Raw genomic sequence first — 21,225 nt, 5'->3', positions numbered from 1 at the left:
CATATGGCCAACAGGTATATGAATAGGTGTTCAACATTACTAATCAAGGAGGGTCGGTACGGTGGCTCATGCCTTTAATCCCAGAGGCTGAGGTGGGAGGATTGCTAGAGCCCAGGCTTTGGAGACCAGCCTGGGCAACATGGGAAGACTCCGTCTCTACAAAAAATTTTTAAAAATCAGTGGGGCGTGGTGGTTCCTGTGGTCCCATCTAGTCCAGAGGCTGAGACGGGAGTATCCCTTGAGCCCGGGAAGTCTAGGCTGCAGTGAGCCGAGATTGCACCACTGCACTCCAGCCTGGGCCACAGAGGGAGACCCTGTAGCAATAAATAAATAAATAAATAAATAAATAAATAAATAAATAAATAAATAAATAAAATTCAGGAAAATGCAAATCAGAATCAGAATGAAATGTCTCCGAACACCTGTTAGAATGGCTAATATCAAAAAGACAAGAGACAACAAGTGTTGGTCACGATGTGGAGAAAAGGGACCCTTCGCAGGCTGTTGAGGGGAATGTAAACTGGTGCAGCCGTCACGGAAAATAGGACGGAGGTTCCTCCAAAAACTCAAAACAAGGTTCAGTCTTTCTTTTTTTTTTTTTTGCTGAGCACAGGGTACTTTATTGATGGTACACTGAGGCCCCCTTCTGCTTGCCTGTGACCACCCTTCTTCCAACCCTCCAGCTCCAGGTCCCCTCTGCTGCCCTTAGACGCGGCGTCTTCGCACTCTGGGCCTTACCGCGGCTGCTCCTCCAGGTTTGCTCTCTAACTGCAGCCTTCCCTGTCCTGCGCGACCACCGGCCTCCTGGCGCCCTCTGCCTTTAGTGGAAACCCCTCCAACACCGTGCCATCACCTCACGTTTACTCTCACCTCCTCCTCCACTAAATTGCAAGCTCCAGGGAGGCATGTTTTCATCTGATGCGTTCACCCCAAGTACTAACAGCTATGCCTGGCACATAGTAGATGCTAAATGGATATTTGATGAACTTAAAAAAAAAAAATTCAAAGGATTCCTTTCCTCTCTGGTCAATGGAAGACGGAGAAGGAATGAAATTGAACTTCAATAGCTTAACAAAGGGCGGGAGGGTGGTGTCCTGACCGCCCCACCCTACGCTGAGCCCCAACCCACCCCGCCCCGCCCCCACGGGATCCTTTTCTACAAGGGTGAGAGGAGCTGACTCCGGTTTGGACTGGAAGAAAGTTTCCAAGAAAATAAAATTAGTGGCCCAAGCACAAACCCCTCCTCCGCCCCGCGCAGTTTCTGAGATGCGTCCCAGCAATTGCCCAGGGGCTTGGAGGGAGCGGGCATTTTCAGGCTGCACAGAGGCCATCTGGGGAGAAAGTGTGCGGCTGTTTTGCTGAAATGTAAAAAGAGATGTCCTTTGGAGCCCGGGACGCAGTTTCCGGCTGGCAACCCGAGGTTGCGTGCAAGGGGCGGGTCCTTAGGCATGAAAATAACCCTCCCGGCCGCAACGGCGCACAGGCCCAGGGCCGCTGAGCCCCTCCAAGCCGGGATCGGTCTTGGAGACCTGCGCGATGGAGCGGACAGCGGGACTGGGAGGCTCCGCAGTGCAGGGTGTACAGCTTCTGAGGAGCTGGGGATACAGGGGTGCGGGGCGCAAGGATGCCAGGCGCAGGGGACGGTCACGGGTGCTTTCTAGTGGGTTGTGCAGGCTCAGGTTCCCAGCGCTGGGTGGTTGCGACTCTGCATAAAACGCTAAGCCTTTGAGGCCCTTAGTCATGCTCGGGGACGTCTCCCAATTGGTCAGTTCAAAACCTCTGGGCCACGTTGCGTTGGTTGCAGATTCCGCCCTCTGAGTCTCCGCACGCTGCCGCGGGTCTGCTCCTCCCCCCGGGTCAGAACCTCCGACGCTCTCCTGGTTTTACACGCGTTAAGTTACTGGTTTCTTGCAGCATCGCGTGTTCCCTAGATACATGGGCTGAGGCTTATTCTTTCTGAAAGTGAGGGTTTTTTCCCTTGGGCTTTCCAGAGCCAGCCCGCGTGGAGAGTGACGAGTGACAGGCGCCTTTGTTCCGGGATTGCATAGGTGGGACGCGCCCCCTCCTCAGCCGGGCGAGCCTGGCCCTCCCGTCGCCCCTTCTTAAGTGCATTTGTCCCGGGATCTCGATTTTGTTTACTCTTTCCTGCTTACACAGATACACACACACACCCAGAACTAAACTTTATATAAACAGACATGAACTTACAGAAACAAAATCCCCTTATGGGTCAACGCGCTCCTTTTTAACAAAATCAACAAAAATTCAACACAATGTTATTTCCATCCTTTTGTTGTCTTATTAGAAACGTGTATGTAAGGCCGGGCGCGGTGGCTCACGCTTGTAATCCCAGCACTTTGGGAGGCCGAGGGGGGCGGATCACGAGGTCAGGAGATCGAGACCACAGTGAAACCCCGTCTCTACTAAAAAAATACAAAAAATTAGCCGGGCGTGGTGGCGGGCGCCTGTAGTCCCAGCTACTCGGAGAGGCTGAGGCAGGAGAATGGCGTGAACCCGGGAGGCGGAGCTTGCAGTGAGCCGAGACTGCGCCACTGCACTCCAGCCTGGGCGACAGAGCGAGACTCCGCCTCAAAAAAAAAAAAAAAAAAAGAAACGTGTATGTTAACTTTCCTCCTTTTATAAATGAGGCATGTTCTAATTAACCATTTGTATCGTTGTTTTTAGTGCTCAAATGGTCACACTGCAGCCCCAGGGAGGTATTTTCAAAACGCCGCTCTGTCCTTTTAGGGTCACCCTGATTGCTGGAAGCATCTTTGCTTTTGTTTTTGTTTTGCTGAGACGGGGTCTAGCTCTGCTGCCTAATCAGGCTCACCGTGGCCTCAAAACTCCTGGCTCGAGCGATCCTCCCGCCTCAGCCTCCCAAGTAGCTGGTACTACAGGTGAGCACCACAGCGCCTAATTGGTTTTTTGTTTTTGTGTGTGTGTGTGTGCGCGCGTGTGTGCGTGTTTTTGGTTTTTTTTTTTTTGGTTTGTTTTTGTTTTGTTTTGTTTTGTTTTATAGACGGGTTCTCCCTACATTGCCCAGGATGGCCTTGAACTCCTGGGCTCAAGCCATCCTCTAACCTCGGCCTCCCAAAGTGCTGGAATTACAGGTGTGAGCCACTGGCACCCGGCTCATCTTTGCTTTCTGACAGCAAAAATTTATTTCAGACCTATCATGGGTGTTTTGTTTTGTTTTGAATTTTTGTTTTTTTGACTCTAGATGTGGACTTAGCTGCACTCCAAGGAGTTTATGTTGCTCTTCATGAAAATTAGTATTATAGACAAAATTGAAGCTGGGAATCAGCTACTTCTGTCTCTCCTTTTCACTGTTCTCTTTTTTTTTTTTTTTTTTTTTTTAGATGGAGTCTTACCCTGTCCCCCAGGCTGGAGTGCAATGGCGCAATCTCGGCTCACTGCAACCTCTGCCTTCTGGGTTCAAGCAATTCTCCTGCCTCAGCCTCCCAAGTAGCTGGGACTACAGGCACTGCATCACCACGCCTGGCTAATTTTTTGTATCTTTAGTAGAGATGGGGTTTCACCATGTTGGCTGGGCTGGTCTCAAATCCCTGACCTTGTGATCTGCCCGCCTTGGCTTCCCAAAGTGCTGGGATTACAGGCATGAGCCACCACGCCCGGCCACTGTTCTCTTTTTTTTAATGATGGTGTAGATGTCTACCCTGTGGAGATATATTGATCTTCAAAATCACTGTGATAGTACAGTTATTATGGAAAACATTATTAAATTCAAAATAGAACTCCCACACGATACAGCAACCCCACTGCTGGGGATATATCTAAAGGAAATGAAATCTGTATCCAGAAGAGAGATCTGCACCATGTTCACTGCAGCACCGTTTACAATAACCAAGACATAGAGTTAACCTAAGTATCCATTGTTGGATGAATGGGTAAAGAAAATATGGTACATAGGCACAATGAAATACTATTCCGGCCTTAAAACATAATGAAATTCCCTCATTTGGGACAACAGGGGTGAAATGAGAATATTATGTTAAGTGAAATTAGCCAGATATAGAAAGACAAACACTGCATAATCTCACTTTTATGTGGAATCTAAAGAGGTTGATATCATAAAGCAGAGAGTGGAATGATGGTCACCAGGATCTGGGGGCTAGAGACGCTGACTAAACAGCATGCAATTTCAGTGACACAGGAGGAGTCAGTTCAAGACATCTAATATACAACACAGTGACTGTAATTCACAGCAATGTAGTACATGAAAATTCCTAAGAGAGTAGATTTTAGGTGTTCTCACCACAAATAAATATGTGAGGTAATGTCTATGTTAATTAGCTTGATTTAGCCATTCCCCAATCCATATTCCAAACACAATACATATTTCAAAACATCACCTTGTACACTATATATACAATTTTTGTCAGTTTAAAGAAATAAAGAAGAGGTCGGGCGCGGTGGCTCACGCCGGTAATCCCAGCACTTTGGGAGGCCGAGGCGGGTGGATCACAAGGTCAAGAGGTCGAGACCATCCTGGTTAACATGGTGAAACCCCGTCTCTACTAAAAATACAAAAAATTAGCTGGGCGCAGTGGCGGGCGCCTGTAGTCCCAGCTACTCGGGGGGCTGAGGCAGGAGAATGGCGTGAACCCGGGAGGCGGAGCTTGCAGTGAGCCGAGATTGCGCCACTGCACTCCAGCCTGGGCGAAAGAACAAGACTCTGTCTCAAAAAAAAAAAAAGGAAATAAAGAAGAAAAAAAGTCACCATGATCATTGGTAGTCCTTCCATGATAATGCTGATGCCTCATCCTCAAGTGAGGACATTTGTCTCAGTAACTTCAAGCTGCTATGACAAAACACCAGAGACTGAGCAATTTGTAGACAATAGAATTTTTGCTCACAGTCTGGAAGCTGAAAGTTCAAGATGAAGGTGTCAGTAGGGCTAGGGTCTGGTGAGGGTCTTCTTCTGGGCTGTAGAGTGCAGTCTTGTGGTTGCAACCTCGTGTGATGGAAGGGGTGAGGCAGCTCTCTGGGGTCCCTTTTACAGTGGCCCTAATCCCATCAGTGAGGGCTCCACCCTGATGACCTAAATATCTCGCCAAAGCCCCACCTCCCATGCCATCCTCACATTGAGGGTTGGGGCTTCCACAGATGAGTTTGGGCTGGGGACACAAATGTTACCCGAAAGGGCTCCCAATCCAAATCCCGAAAAAGGGTTCTTGGATCTGGTGCAAGAAAGAATTTGAGGCAAATCCATAAAGTGAAAGCAAGTTTATTAAGAAAGTAAAGGAATAAAAAATGACTAATCCATAGGCAGAGCAGTGGCATGGTGTGCTGGTTGCCCATTTTTATGTTTATTTCTTGATTATATGCTAAATGAGGATTATTCATGAGTTTCCCAGGAAAGGTGTGGGCAATTCCCAGAGCTGAGGGTTTCTCCTCTTTTTAGACCATATAGGGTAACTTCCAGATGTTGCCATGGCATTTGTAAACTATCATAGCACTGGTGGGAGTGTAGTGGTGAGGATGACCAGAGTTCACTCTCATCGCCATCTTGGTTTTGGTGGGTTTGGGGTGTCTTCTTTACTGCAACCTGTTTTATCAGCAGCATCTTTATGACCTGTGTCTTGTGCTAACCTCCTGTCTCATCCTGTGACTTAGAATGCCTTAACCTCCTTAATCTCCTGGGAATGCAGCCCAGCAGGTCTCAGCCTTATTTTACCCAGCCCCTATTCAAGATGGAGTTGCTCTGGTTCACATGTCTCTGACACAAACATTTAAGCCAAAGCAACATTGCGGAAAGAAAGGAAAGACATTTCTGAAAACAAATGTGTGGTTCTGCCTGATGGTTCTGGTGAATCTTCCGCACTTGTTATGACAAGCAATTCAAGGAAAATAATACGTGAGGGTTGTTTTATGAAAAATGCTGCAACTTTGGCATGGTTGCTACTGCAGTTTGGGCCCAAGGTCTTGCAGGTTGGGGTTTCACCCTCCTCATTTCACATAAACCCAGAGCCAGCCTTCACTGGATGCTAATTGGCGTATCTACAAATAGACCAGCCGGTCTATGTCTCCTGATTTAGAGACTGTAAACTAAAAATAAAATCCTAAGCACCCCCAACCAATTGCACAGACACGCTATTGGTAAAAGGGACCCCACAGGACCTAAAAAACTGAGTTTCCGGCCATGATAGGATGGGAGTCAGACACATCTCATTATACTCCTTTCTGCTGAGGTTTAGACACAACTGACAGCATTCATGTTAACATAGAGACAGTCCAGGTGAGGTAAGGAGAATTTAAAAAAAAAAAAACACAGACACAGGATGGAGTCTTTGTGGCAATAAGGTGCCAAATTATAAACAAGACCTAAGGGTTAAGTCAGCACCCTACACTTAAAGAATAAACTGTGTTCTAACTGTGCTACAAGGGTTTTCTTTTGCTCCAGCAGCTAAACAAGCACTGGCCTCCAGCTAAGGAACATTAGGACAATTGCAGCTTACCCAGCTCACAGAGGCTGACTCTCCAACCCCCTGCTCCACCAGCCATGACGGCAGCGTTCACTGGACAAGACACTGACTTCAAGAGCTTTCTCCTGATGAGAGACCATGACCTTGGGCTAGTCCTGGCCAGTTTACAGAGGCTGTGCACTTGACCACCTTTGAGTCCTGGAAAGACCTAATTGGAATACATTTACATGTGAAGCCTCTACCCCAAGGTAAGCATGCGTCACATGTCATGTGCATGTGTGTTCCGTGAACATGTGTGAGGGCTGCCCTCATGGATCTCCATAGCCCTCCCGTAGGCTATGGAATGTGTGTTTGGCAAAGCCAAACAAGCACAGAGCTCCTGCCCCAACTCCTCCCTCCCCCAAAGTGCCTGGGCTTGGCCGAGGCACTGGGTTTGGCTGAGGCCGCGCTTCCACCTTGCAGGCTATAACCCTCTACAAGAAGTGAAATCTGCTTTTCCAATTTATAGATCCTGTGATTTTTTCAGTTAACGCAAAGATAAAGCTGGACATTAAAGCAGTGAAAACAGATTTCCATTCAGTGCCGGCTGCAGTCAGTACAGAGCCGCCTCCATTCTAATTTGTGCAGGGGTGGTGGGGTGTCTTAAAGGGAAGGAGATGGGGTGAGCGGGGGCTCCGTGCCAATCAGATGAGACCATCTGCGTCTGCTAGCCAGCCAGGCCCAAAGTCAGGATTCTACCTTCTGGCAGAGACTGAGGCCTTCTCCCTCCTGGTTTCAAAGGAATGGCTCTGGGTTCCTCGAGGAGCCACTGCTAGATTGTAGGAGACACATGGACATCTCAACGTGTCAGAGGAAGCATTCTCAGTTGTGAGCTGGTTTCAGTAAAAGCTCTAGGAAAGGAAGAGCCTGGACCAGTCTTCAGGCATTGGCTGGAATAGAACAGCAAATTCCTGCCACAGCTGCTATGGTCTGAATATTTGTGTCCTCTGATGTAGAAAAAAAAAAACTGTTTTTCCTCTGATCTCACAACACAACAATGAAGACAGAAGACATCTGTGATCAAATATGTGAGGATTTCTCCCTATCAGCAAGCAAGCAAGCAAGCAGCCAATGTTTTAGTGGGCACCAGTTAGGTGTCCTTGAATCCAATTTAATTCCAACTCCAGCCAGGTACAGTCACCATGTCTTGGTAATCCCAGCTTTGAGAGGCAGAGGTGAGAGGGAATCGCCTGAGCCCAGGAATTGGAGACCAGTCTGGGAAATATAGCAAGACTCTGTCTCTACAAGAATAAAATAAGTAGCTGAGCATGGTGGTGCACACTTGTAGTCTAAGCTGCTCAGGAGGCTGAAGTAGGATTGCTTGAGCCCAGGAGTTCCAGGCTACATCGAGCTAGGGTCTCACCACTGCACTCCAGCCTCGGCAACAGAGCCAGACCCCATCTCAAAATAATCATAACAATAAAAAAACTAAATAAATAAACAAATTCGGACAGTATCTACCTGGAGATTGCGTCAGATCCCATAGGTTGAGGGCTCAGTCCCCAAGGCTGCCCCCACTTCAGACACCACGGGCAAGTCCAAGCCTCCAGAACTTCTGACCAGCTGTAAGTTGGGGTTCCCTCGACCCCCTCTTTAAGCTTGATTAATTTGATAGAGCAGCTCATAAAACTAGAGAAACACTTACTTACATTTACCTATTTATTTAAAGAATAGTTTAAGGCTACAAATAAATAGCCAGATGAAGGGACGCAGAGGGAGAGGTCTGCAAAAGTCCAAGCGCAGGGCCTTCTGACCCAAGGGAGTTGGGCTGCGTCACCCTCCCAGCCTGCAAATGAATTCTCCCTCACCCTTCCTGCAAGCCCCCACGTGTTCAGCCCTCCAGAATCCCCCAAAACCTGTCCCCTTGGGCCTTTTATGGAGACTTCATTGGATAGACATGATAGAAGACAGCTGTGTAGAAATGTGACCGGACAGAAAGTGTGTGATGTAACCCCAACAGACTGAGCGGGGACCCCAGCAGAGCCCATGTGTTCAGACTCTTCTTGGCCCCTCTGGGCAGCATCCTTCCTCCTGGGTATGGGGCAGGACCCTCTCTGAACTGGGAGTCTTATGACCCACAATCAGAAAAGGGAAGTCAGAAAATGTCCTTATGGCCAGGTCCAAGACAGAAAGGTGGGGAAAGACTACAGTTTTCGTTTCTGTGGCCTGCCTGGGGAGCAAAAAGAGTAGGTAAAAGGAGGGTGGGAGAAGGTCAGAGAGACAGGTTCTGTTTCGGAGGCCTGAGCACCCCAACATTCTAACAAATACTGTTGCTGAAGGACCTTTCCTTAGTTCAGCTAGAGAACTCCGGCCTGTGTAGCACCTTCAGCTAAGGCGAAGAGTGAAAGATGAAGAGGAGGGGAGTTATGGGAAGTAGTGGTGGAGAGGGCCGGCAAGTAAGGCCTGGCATGCAGATTTCACTGGTGCTGTCTCCTGGCTGATAAGCATCTAAAGTCACCTCACATGATTAAATTGATTCCTTCCTGGTGGAGAGGCAAAGACAACTTTGTCCATTTTGTCCTGTTTTTAGGAAAACAGGGGCGAGCAGAAAGCTTTTTTACATCCGTTGTTTCTCAACAACAGATTATTATTGGCCTTCAGCTCCAAATAATCCTTGTGCCAAAGTGGCATCCTTTGGGGAAGAGGTGGCATCCCTTGAGGAGGGGGTGGCACCTTTTAGAGATGGGGTGGCTTCCTTTGGAGAGAGGGTGGTATCCTTTGAGGAGGGGTGGCATTGTTTAAGGATGGGGTGGCATCCTTTGGAGAGAGTGTGGCATCATTTCGGAAGGGGTGGCATCTTTGGAGGGGGTGGCATCTTTTCGGGAGGGGATGGCACACTCTACAGAGGAGGTGCCATCCTTTGGAGAGCGGGTGGCATCATTTGGGGAGGGAATGGCACTCTTTGGAGAGGAGGGGGCATCCTTTGGGTGGCATCATTTGAGGAGGGGTGGCATCCTTTGGAGAGGGGGTGGCATCGTTTGAGGAGGGCTGGCATCCTTTGGAGAGGGGATAGCATCGTTTGAAGCGGGATGGCATCCTTTGGAGAAGGTTTGGCATTCTTGAGGAGAGGTGGCATTGTTTGGGGAGGGGTGGCATCCTTTGAAGAGGGTGTGGCATCTTTGGGGGAGGGGTGGCATCGTTTGGGAAGGGCCGGCATCCTTTGGAGAGTGTATGACATCCTTTGGAAAGTGTGTGGCACCCTTTGGGGAGGGGTGGCATCCTTTGGGGAGGGGTGGCATCCTTTGGGGAGGGGTGGCACACTTTGGGGAGGGATGGCATCCTTTGGAGAGGAGTGGCATCCTTTGGGGAGGGGTCGTATCCTTTGGGAGGGTGTGGCATCCTTTGGAGAGGGTGTGGCATCATTTGGGAAGGGTGGGGCATCCTTTGGGGAGGGGGTGGCACCCTTCAGAGAGGGTGTGGCATCATCTGGGGAGGGAGTGGCATCGTTTGAAGAGGGGTGGCATCCTTTGAAGAGGGTATGGCAACCTTTGGAGAGGGTGTGGCATCGTTTGGGGGAGGGGTGGCATCCTTTGGGGAGGGGGTGGCATCCTTTGGGGAGGATATTCTCCTATCTTTCAAGAGCAATGTACATTGAGTGTGGAATGAAGAATAATGAATTATTGTGACAAAGATTTGGGCTCCTTTAGATTTAATATGGTCCAGCTAATGCTGACTCCCCACCTCTTTAGATGGGATGAATAGCATTCCCTCACTCCTAAACTAAGAATTCCCAAATGAGAGGTGTACTAATTGCACCTGAGCACCCCTCTTTCATTTGGGGGCCCTGTAGCCACTCACAGACCCACAGGCAGGAAAGGCCAATTTGCGGTTGTGGGGTTGTTTGTTGGCAGTTCACCCCCAAATCCTGGCTAATGTGGGAATCCAAGTCCCTGATTTAGTACACTAGAGATATTTAGAAATCTATAATAAAAAGCTGACATTATTTTATTATCCCAGTTATCCTAAAAGGAACTTTCTTCTATTCACTGGCTATAAAACTCCTTGAAGTTTCAGGTTCTCATTGCTTAACAGCTTGATTTAGGGGCCAAAGGCTACATAAGGCAGATTTTGATATTTACAGAGTGACTCGCGGTTTTAACCAAATAGAGATCCAACATATGGCTGACCTGGTCTGGAAAGGAGGTAACATTTGCCTAAGAAATTACCCCCAAAACTTAGCAGCTCCAGACAACATATACATATTGTCCCACAGTGTCTGTGTGGCAGTCGGGAATCGCAGTGCTGCCCAGGTGGGGCCTGTGGCCCAGGGGCTGTCAGAAGGCTGCCATCAGCGCTGTCCAGGGCTGGAGTCATCTCAGACCTGACTCGGGCAGAACCTGCCCCCAGGTTCTGGCATTTGACTGTCGGCGGATTCAAGATCCAGTTTTATTAATTTATTTTATTTTTTTACTTTATTTAATTTGTTTTTTGAGGTGGAGTCCCCAGTCTGTTGCCCAGGCTAGAGTGCAGTGGCGTGATCTCGGCTCACTGCAACCTCCGCCTCCCATGTTTATGCAATTCTCCTGCCTCAGCCTCCCAAGTGGCTGAGATTACAGACGTGCCACCACACCCAACTAATTTTTGTATTTTTAGTAGAGATGGGGTTTCACCATGTTGGCCAGGCTGGTCTTGAACTCCTGACCTCAGATGATCCACCTGCCTCGGCTTCCCAAAGTGCTGGGATTACAGGCATGAGCCACCGGGCCCGGCCAAGATCCACTTTTAGATTCATTCCTGTGGGTTTCTGTTCTGGGCTGCACACAGCCTGGCCACCAGCTTCCCCAGACGGAGCCACCCAGGGAGAGCAGGAGGGAACCCCTGGTGAGAAGCCGAGGTCTTTCTATAACCTAATCCCACAACACAAGTGTCATCACTGCTGTCGGAACCCACTTGTTCAAACCAGTCAGTAAATTGAGGGGTGTGGACCGCCCACAGGCACAAACACCAGGAGGCAGGAATCCTTCGGGCATTTTAGAGGCAGCTGACCGCAGGGGATTCCCTCAAAGGCCCATGGCTAAGTTTGTTTGACAACTGTGATCAGGGGTCTGTTTTGCAGTTTGTGGTGATTCTATGAGATCTCACATCTACAGTGACTGTGTGCTATAGGCTGAATTATGTCACACCCCAAAATTCATATGAATATTGGAAATAAATATGTCCTGGCCCCCATCACCTCAGAATGTGACCTTATTTAGAGATAGGGTGTTCGCAGAGGTAGCTGAAAGGAGGTCATTAGGGTAGGTCCTAATCCAGTGGGACTGGTGTCCTGATAAAAGGGAAATTTGGACACAGAGACACGCTCAGAAGGAAGACAATGTGAGGAGCCACAGAGAGAAGACGGCCACCTGCAAGCCAAGAAGAGAGACCTCAGAGGGTACCAGCGCTGCCCACAGGGTGATCTGTACTTCCTACCTTCAGGGCTGCATGACAATAAATGGGCTTTGGTTTAACTCACTGTATTTGTGGTAACGTGTTATGGCAACAATAGAAAATGAATGCAAAGTCTGTTTTAGAGGTAGCCAGGATAGTTTGGGTTAATAGCGCCTTCTGGAATTCTTTTTTTTTTTTTTTTGAGACGGAATCTTGCTCTGTCACCCAGGCTGGAGCGCAGTGGCATTATCTCTACTCACTGTGACCTCCGCCTCCCAGATTCAAGCAACTCTCCTGCCTCAGCTTCCTGAGTAGCTGGGATTACAGGCACGAGCCACCACGCCCAGCTAAGTTTGGTATTTTTAATAGAGACGGGGTTTCACTATGTTGGCCAGGCTGGTCTCGAACTCCTGACCTCGTGAACTGCCCTCCTCGGCCTCCCAAAGTGCTGGGATTACAGGCGTGAGCCACCACGCCCAGCCGGCTTCTGGAATTCGTAAGAATAGACAGGGCATACTGAAGCCCTGTCTAGACAACATTTTCGTTGGTATTATGAATTGACGGTGCAGTTAACTGCTAAATACACATAATCTGTGTAAAGAAGGAGAAAGTTACTACATAAGAGCTTCAGCACTCTTAAAAGTAAAATACAAGATACTTAAAAGTAAAACACACTTTTACCTTACGGTGCTCATCCAGGCTGTATCCATTTAGTACAGTTCCAGGTGAGGACAATGATTTCTATCGAGTAGCCTTTCTGGGATTTCTAAGACTCAGGAGAGGATATAAGATTGCATACTCTGTGTCAATAGTTCAGATTTTCAGAAAGAATGAAATTCCTCCTCATCTGCATTCCCTCCTTTCAATCAAGAATCCCATCATAGTTACCATGTTATATTATACCATTGAGGGGCAGGAGGGGGTCGGCCCGAGTGTACAAAATGACAGTCACACTAGAAGCTCGTATTGTCAGCTATTCCCCTTGTTTTTTCTTACTAACTTATTTTCTCTCCACATTTTTGTCTTTTAGATTCAGAAATCCCTGTGCCAACTAGAACCCGTTGAAACTAACCCTGACTATCATCAACAAGGAATGTGGCTGCTTCCATAGCATATTTGAAGTACAGAACTCAAGAAAATGCTTCCTATTGATGGAATTTGTTAGACCACCACACTTCCTGGGAATTCAGTTTTCTTCCATTAAATTCATCAGACTCAAGTGGAATTGAATTGAGTGTCTCTCACAAGCTTTAGGCTGGCAAAAAGAGCTGACACTGCCAACTACAGCTTTTACTGCAAATACAAGCTGCTTCCTTGCAGCTGGGGAACTTTGTGGAGATGTGCACACTTGTGGACACTAGGTGCATGATGGGGGAGCCTGTAACCCGCCCCTGATTATTCTGAACACAAACCACATCTAGCGGTGAAGTTCTCCTCCTAGGTGGAGAAATGGAGTTTGAGTGGAGACAAGGCATTGCCTTGCAAAGGTCATTTGCACAGCTGGTCCCATTTGTATGGCTTATATTCAAATGAGGGCTTAGAGAAATCCAGCATCTGATTGGATTAAAGTGCACATTTAAACAAGATGCTGCCAGTTCAGCTCTCTAATTGGACCAAACCACTGCAGGATGTCAGTCAATCAGAATGCACATACCAGCCTGCCAAGCACTCTCCACCGCCAAAATGAAGCAGCGCTACTCTCAGGAATGGGAGGGCTTGTCACCATTGGGAAATCTGTAAAAGTGACTCATTATGTTCATAAATTTTGAAAAGTAAAAATTCTTAGTTCTAAAATTATTTTTGCTAATATTGGATAGTTATCTTTTTAAGTAAATAGCAAAGTTTGAATAAAATAAATTGATCATTTCTTACTATGATAAAACAACGCACGCCAAACCCCAGTGTCCTGTGTGATGATGAAATACATCCTTCCTCAGTGAGAAGGAAGCCCAGGATTGCCCAGAGCAGAAGCTTCGGGAGCCTTTAACTGGCAGGAAATCTCTAGCCATCAGTGTGGAACAGCCTGAGAGTAAGAATTTCCTGGGGACTGAAGGTGTTTCCATTTGGGGAATTTTAATTTTTTTCAATTTGTGGAAAATTGAATTCCAAAAGTGTGGGTGTGGGTGGCCCACTCTTTTCTTGGTTTTTACCTGTAGGAAGCCCACTAGGTTCTCTTGATGCAATAGAAAAGACCCCTCCAGGCTGTGGCAGGAAGTGGGAAAGCAACCATGGTGAAGTATCCCCAGGACATGCCCCCAAGAAAGGCCTGCCCTCCGGGGGAGAGACACTAACAGGCTTAATCCAGCTGGGGAAGGTGTGACCCCCAAATGTCTGAGACAGGTCTCAATTAGTTTAGAGAGTTTATTTTGCCAAGGTTGAGGATGTGCATCTGTGACACAGCCGCAGGAGGTCCTGACGACATGTGCCCAAGGTGGTCTGAGCACGGCTTGGTTTTATACATTTTAGGGAAATATGAGACATCAATCATTATGTGTAATATGTACATTGGTTCAGTCCGGAAAGGTGGGACAACTCGAGGCAAAGGCGGGACAATTTGAAGCAGGGAGGGGTCTTCCAGGTCATAGGTAGATAAGAGACAAATGGTTGCATTCTTTTGAGTTTCTGATTAGCCTCTCCAAATGAGGCCATCAGATATGCATTTATCTCAGTGAGCAGAGGGGTGACTTTGAATAGAATGGGAGGCAGGTTTGCCCTAAGCAGTTCCCAGCTTGACTTTTCCCTTTAGCTTAGTGATTCTGGGGCCCCAAGATTTATTTTCCTTTCAGATTTATTTTCCTTTCCCGAAAGGTAGTCCCTCCACTTCAGCCACCTCTAGCCTTAAGGAGACAAAAGCAGCTAGGAAACACCTGTGAAGGTCACAGTCCAGGGGCACAGGCCGAGTAAGAGGCTGAGATTTCATCATAACACTATGGAATGCTTCCTCCATCCCACGCCGGCCACCACGCCATAAGGCTCCAGCGTGAGTACAGTCTGACAGAAAGAGCTACTGTTGATGAAAAGAGTCAAACTCTGTAAAATATTTTAAGAGATTTATTCTGAGCCAAATATGAGTGACCATGGCCCATGACACAGCCCTCAGGAGGTCCTGAGAACATGTGCCCAAGGTGGTTGGGGTACAGCTTGGTTTTATATATTTTAGGAAGGCATGAGACATTAATCAAATATTAAGAAATATATTGGTTTGGTTCAGAAAGGCAGGACAACTCGAAGCAAAGGCTTCCGGCTATAAGTAAATGTAAACATTTTCTGATACACAATTGGTTGAGTTTGTCTAAAGACCTGGGATCGATAGAAAGGAAATGTTCAGGTTAAAAATAAAGGATTGTGGAGACCAAGTTTTATTGTGCAGAGGAAGCGCTCAGATAGCCAACTTCAGAGACAGCAGGTTGTTAATGGTTTCTTATGGGACTTAAAAGGGTGCCTGGCTCTTAGTTGATTATCTCCTGGATCTGGAAAGAAAGGAAGTAAAACAAAGGGGAAAAGGGATTCTCTATGGAATGTGGATTTTTCCCACAAGAGATTTTTCAGGGCAATTTCAAGGCATGGCAAAGAAATATATTTTGGGGTTGAATATTTTTTCCTTGTCTCAAAATTTTATGCCAGAGTCAGATTGAAAAGTCAGTCACAATATATAGGGTCAAATAAAACCCATCTGATGAGAATTGTATGGTTTGTAGGAGTTGACTCCCTAGACGCCGTTGGTGGGAATTTGGGTAAGATAAAAGGTGAGAGCTTATTTGGGTAAGATAAAAGGTCAGCGCTTAGTCCTAACTATGATACACCGGACAGTGTGTGAAGGAGCTCTTAGGGAAGTTTAAAGTCAGGAGGGGAGATGAGAACAAGAACCCTAGGAAAACAAAGCTTCGGGTACCTATGGCTATAATAAACATGAAAAAGAGCCCAATTTCGAGCCAGATGATGTAAATGCTCACACTAACGGCCTATGTTCCCGATTTTTTTTTTTTTTTTAACAGGGACTCACTCTGTGGCCCAGGCTGGAGTGCAGTGGCACAGTCACAGATCACCGCAGACTCAAACTCCTGGGCTCAAGCGATTCTCTCACCTTGGCTTCCCAAAGTGCTGGGATTACAGGCACACATCAACATGCCCAGCTAAGTTTTTTTTTTTTTTTTTTAACTTTTTTTTTTTTCTTTTAGAGACGGGGTCTTGATATGCTGCCCAGGCTGATCTTGAACTCCTGGACTCAAGCAGTCCTTCTACCTTAGTCTCCCAAAGTGTTGGCATTACAGGCATGAGCCACCATCCCCAGCCATACCAGAGTTCTTATTACCTGATACATTATCTCCAGCTTCAACACAAAATGACAAGACGTGCCGAAAGGCAAGAACACACAATCGGAAGAGACAAACAAGAACCAGAAACAGACTCACATGGACCATTCCTGATGTCAGTGTTTACTGATTGCCAACTGGGTGCATGGTGCAGGTGTGGGAGTTATTTGGGGTCATTGTGACCTGGGCAGCTAACAGGCCATTTGCAACAATAAGAACACAGCACATTTGCCAAGTGCCTATGTGGGCTTTGTGCTGGCACTATCACTGGGCCTAGGGGGCGTCAGAGTTTGGCTCCTTCTCTTTTTTTTTTTTTTTTTTTTTTTTTAGGCAGGGTCTCGCTCTGTTGCCCAGGCTGGAGTGCAGTGGCACAGTCTCAGCTCACTGCAGCTTCAACTTCCCAGGCTCAAGGTATCCTCCCACCTCAGCTTCCCAGGTAGCTGGGACTACAGGTGCATGCCACCATGCCCGGCTATTTTTTCGTATTTTTTGTAGAGAGGGGGTCCCACTACGTTGCCCTGATCTCAAACTCCTGAGCTCTAGCCATTGCTGGCCTTGTTCTCCCAAAGTGCTGGGATTTATTGCAGGCATGAGCTACCACTCCTGACCATGAAGCAGGATAGTGTTATTAAAAGTAGACTTAGGTTGTAAATGTGTATTACAAACTCCAGGGCAATCATGAAAACATTGAGAAAGAAGTATAATTGATATGCAGAGAGAAGATGGAGTTTTATTACAGTGCAGTCATGGCAAATATCTTTGAAGACCCTTAACACCCATCATGACTTTGAAATGACAGTAGCTACAAGTACTTCCCAATTCAAATGTTATTTAATGCATTCATAAAGATGCACATTTATAACTCTATGACAAGTTAATTTTATATGTTTTCACAACTTATTTCAATATAATTGATTTCCTTTGTATTAATAATTTTTAAATTTTTTGTGCATTTAAAAACTTTTTGGCCTGGCATGGTGGCTCATGCCTATAATCCCAGCACTTTGGGAAGCTGAGGTGGGTGGATCACTTGAGGTGAGGAGTTCGAGACCAGCCTGACCAACACGGTGAAACCCTGTCTCTACTAAAAATACAAAAAAAAATTAGCCGGGTGTGGTGGCGAGTCCCTGTAGTCCAAGCTACTAAGGAGGCTGAGGCAGGAAAAGTGCTTGAACCCAGGAGGCAGAGGTTGCGATGAGCAGAGATCACATCACTGCACTCCAGCCTGGGTGACAGAGCAAGACTCTGTCTCAAAAAAAAAATCTTTCTAAGACAGAATCTATAGACTTTATCAAACTGCGATAGGGGATCATGGGACAACAAAAAAAGCTTATGGTGTGAGGAATTCTTGCCATCTATTCAAACTGAATGCATGCGGCCTCAGACCAGTTCCTTGGGGGGAATGTTTGTATCTCACATTCTCTTCAGTTTGCAGAGGAAATCTCTCCTCTTGGGAAGTTTTCAGGGGACATTTTTCTCTAGGTCTTGGTCCTTCTGGGGGTTTGAACGACATAGAACTCAATGACTGGAGATCAAGAAAATGAACTGTTCATCTGATCATCTAAAAAGAGCTTTTACATGTAATATAGAGGCTGTTTTCAAGCCTTGCCAGGGGTGGGTGGGTCCGCATTTAGGCAGCCCTTCATTCTTGTGCTTCGTGTGAGTGCATTTGTTTGCTCAGACACATAGAACCAGGTGGCATCCTGTGCTATGTCTGGGTGGTTTGGGGGCTCAAAGCCCCTGAGAATCTAAAAGCAAAAGCCCTTATGACTGGAAAAGTGAGGTCGCAGACATGTGCCCAAAACCTATGAGCCTCTTGGCTGCACTTGGAGAACTGGCCAAGCCTGTGCCATGCTCCACAGAGAGGCCTGGGCAAAGTCATGAGGCAGAAAGGGCTGCTTTGCAGGTGCTCCTGGGGAGGTTGCAGCAGGTGCCTGGAATCCATCATCCGCCCATCATCAGCCCCATTAGCCCTAAGGACACCTGGAGAGTCCCAAGGCTGCCTCTCTTGAGTGAGGGACAGCTCCAGGAAGATGGAACGTGTCCAAATCCTCACAGGCAGTTAAAGGGTTGAGCAGCATCTGGTCTGGCCAGGTCAGACCCCACATCATTTACACCAGGGGCGAACCTGGGTGGGCTTCACGGGTGGATGGTCCTAGGGTCCTTCCACCTGTCTGCCCAGCCAACCAGACCCGATGAGCAGAGGGAAGCAGGCCTTCTGTGTAACAACCACTGTCCAATAAAAAAACCAATCCAGACTTAGTAAGGAGAGATGTTTATGCAAAAGGATATTGCAATAGGAGATACCGGAATACTGCAATAGGGAGAAAGCATTGACCTTAAAGTCTGCAAGCTCCCAAAGGTGACGCAGAGAAGGAGTTTTCTCATATAGGGAGGAATGAATGAGGCTGGAAAGAACCATGTCTGGGGAAGTGGGATGAAGGGTGGCTGAGGGGACAAGAGATTGAGGAGACTTTACCCTGAGCCTGGCCTGCTCCAGGAGGGGCCAAACATCAGGGCCTTGGGGGAGGGGAGAAGCTGAACCAAGGCTGGGCAAACAAGCACCTTGTGTGGGTTGACCCATGGGGACAAGGAGTTCAGGTAATCATTGATAAGGCAAAGATGGCAATGTAGTGGGTGCTATAGTTTGAATGAGGTGTTTGTCTCATTAATTCTCATGTTGAAATTTAATCTCCAGTGTTGGAGGTGCAGCCTGGTGGGAGGTGCTTGGGTCCTGGGGGCAGATCCTTCACGAATAGACTCCTGCCCTCCCTTGTGGGGAGTGGAGTTCTTGCTCTATTAGTTCCTGCCAAAGCTGGTTGTTAAAAAGAGCCCAGCACCCCCTCCTGTCTCTTTCCCTGTGACCTCTGCACACAGGGGCTCCCCCTTCATCTCCCATCACGAGTGGAGGCTTCCTGAGGTCCTCACCAGAAGCAGATGCTGGAGCCTTGCTTCTTATACAGCCTGAAGAACCATAAGCCAAAAAAAGTTTTGATAAACTACGCAGCCTCTGGTATTCCTTTACAGCAACGCAAAACAGACCAAGACAGTGGGCCTGTCATGCGTCAACAAGCGGCGCTGTAGGGGAGGCAGAATTCTACCTCCATTATCTTAGGGTCCAGGGTGAGCCCAAGAATTAGACTGACATTAGAGAGATGAGCAGGAGAAAAACATACAGTTATTTAATACAAATTTAATGTGGCACAGGAGCCCTCATAAGGAAATGAAGACGCAAAGAGGCAGTTAGAGTCACTAATATACAGAGGTGGACAAACACTAGTAAGTTGTCAGATTTGATAAGGCCACGGGGCTTGGGTGAGGATAGTTAATGGGGTGAAGAAATGACTAGGTCAAAATGCTTACACACTACACACTAGGTTGAACAAAGAGTAGTAACTGTGGCAACAACTAGGAAGATAAGGGTTAGTTTAATAAAGTTTGTATAGATTTCTCTTGGCTTCTATCTTAGTCTGTTTCGTGTTGTTAAAGGAATACCTGAGGCTGGATGATTTATTAAAAAAAAAAGGTTTATTTGGCTTATGGTTTCGCAGGCTGTACAAGAAGCACAGTGGCTGGGCGCAGTAGCTCAGGCCTACTCGCTACTCAGGAGGCTGAGGCAGGAGAGTCGCTTGAACTTCCCAGGAGGCGGATGTTGCAGTGGGCTGAGATCACATCACTGCACTCCAGCCTGGGCAACAGAGTGAGACTCAGGTCAAAAAATTAAAAAAAAAAAAAAAAGCGTAGTGGCCGGGCACGGTGTAATCCTAGCACTTTGGGAGGCCAAGGTTGGGGGATCAGTTGAACTCAGGAATTCAAGACCAGCTTGGGCAACATAATGACAGCCCATCTCTACAAAAAATTAAAAAATTTAAAAATTAGCTGGATGTGGTCCCAGCTACTTGGGAGGCTGAGGTAGGAGGGGCCTGGGCAACAGAGCGAGATGAAAAAAGGAGGGGAAGGGAGGGGAGGGGAGGGGAAAAGAAAAAAAGGAAGGAAGGGAGGGAGTGAGGAAGGGAGGGAAGAAGAAAGGAAGGGAGGGAGAAAGGAAGCAAGCAAGCACAGGGCCCACCTCTGCTTCTGGTGAGGGCCTCTGGCTGCTTCTGCTCATGGTGGAAGGTGAAGGAGAACCCATGTGTGTGCAGAGGTCACAGGGCTGCCTCCAGAGAGGAAGCCAGAGAGAGAAGGGAGAGGGGTGCCAGGCTCTTTTCAACAACCAGCTCTTCAGGGAACCAACAGAGTGAGAACTCACCCTAAAGGAGGGCAGGATTCTATTCAGAGGGTGACACCCCAGGACCCACACACCTCCCACTGGGCCCCCACCCCGGGGGCTCCAACTTTAGGGATCAAATTTCAACTTGAGAGTTGGAGGAGATTTGGAAGCTTCCACCTCCCGTCCTTGATGATAAGAACATTCCCTTCCTTTTACTATAAGGAGAACATCTTTCATATGGGAATTTCATCTCTTGTCTTTAAGAAATAACAAGAAATTCAGAATGATCTTCCTACACCTGCTTCTTCTTCTTCTTCTTCTTTTTTTTTTTTTTTTTGAGTGCCTTTTTCTCAGAATAGTCAGTATGCCAGAAAGGCATATCTTTACCTTCTTCAGCAACCTAAGGCTCATCTGAGCCATACAGGGAAGGGAGTTCTTTGCAGGTCATAAAAAGTGGAAGATTCCTTTAACTCTGGCTGGATCCCAGAGCTTTGTCACTGTGTAAAAGTGGAATGCCGGCCGGGCGTGCTGGCTCACGCCTGTAATCCCAACACTTTGGGAGGCCGAGGCGGGTGGAACATGAGGTCAGGAGACCGAGACCATCCTGGCTAACATGGTGAAACCCCATCTCTACTAAAAATACAAAACAAAATTAGCCAGGCGTGGTGGCAGGCGCCTGTAGTCCCAGCTACTCTGTAGGCTGAGGAGGAGAATGGCATGAACCCGGGAGGTGGAGCTTGCAGTGAGCCGGGATTGCGCCACTGCACTCCAGCCTGGGCGACAGAGGGAGACTCCGTCTCAAAAAAAAAAAAAAAAAGTAGAATGCCAGCTGGGCCTGGTGGCT

This window comes from Symphalangus syndactylus, chromosome 19 (assembly GCF_028878055.3).
Source record: "Symphalangus syndactylus isolate Jambi chromosome 19, NHGRI_mSymSyn1-v2.1_pri, whole genome shotgun sequence".
In the NCBI taxonomy this organism is placed as follows: domain Eukaryota; kingdom Metazoa; phylum Chordata; class Mammalia; order Primates; family Hylobatidae; genus Symphalangus; species Symphalangus syndactylus.
This window is presented reverse-complemented; position numbering follows the sequence as displayed.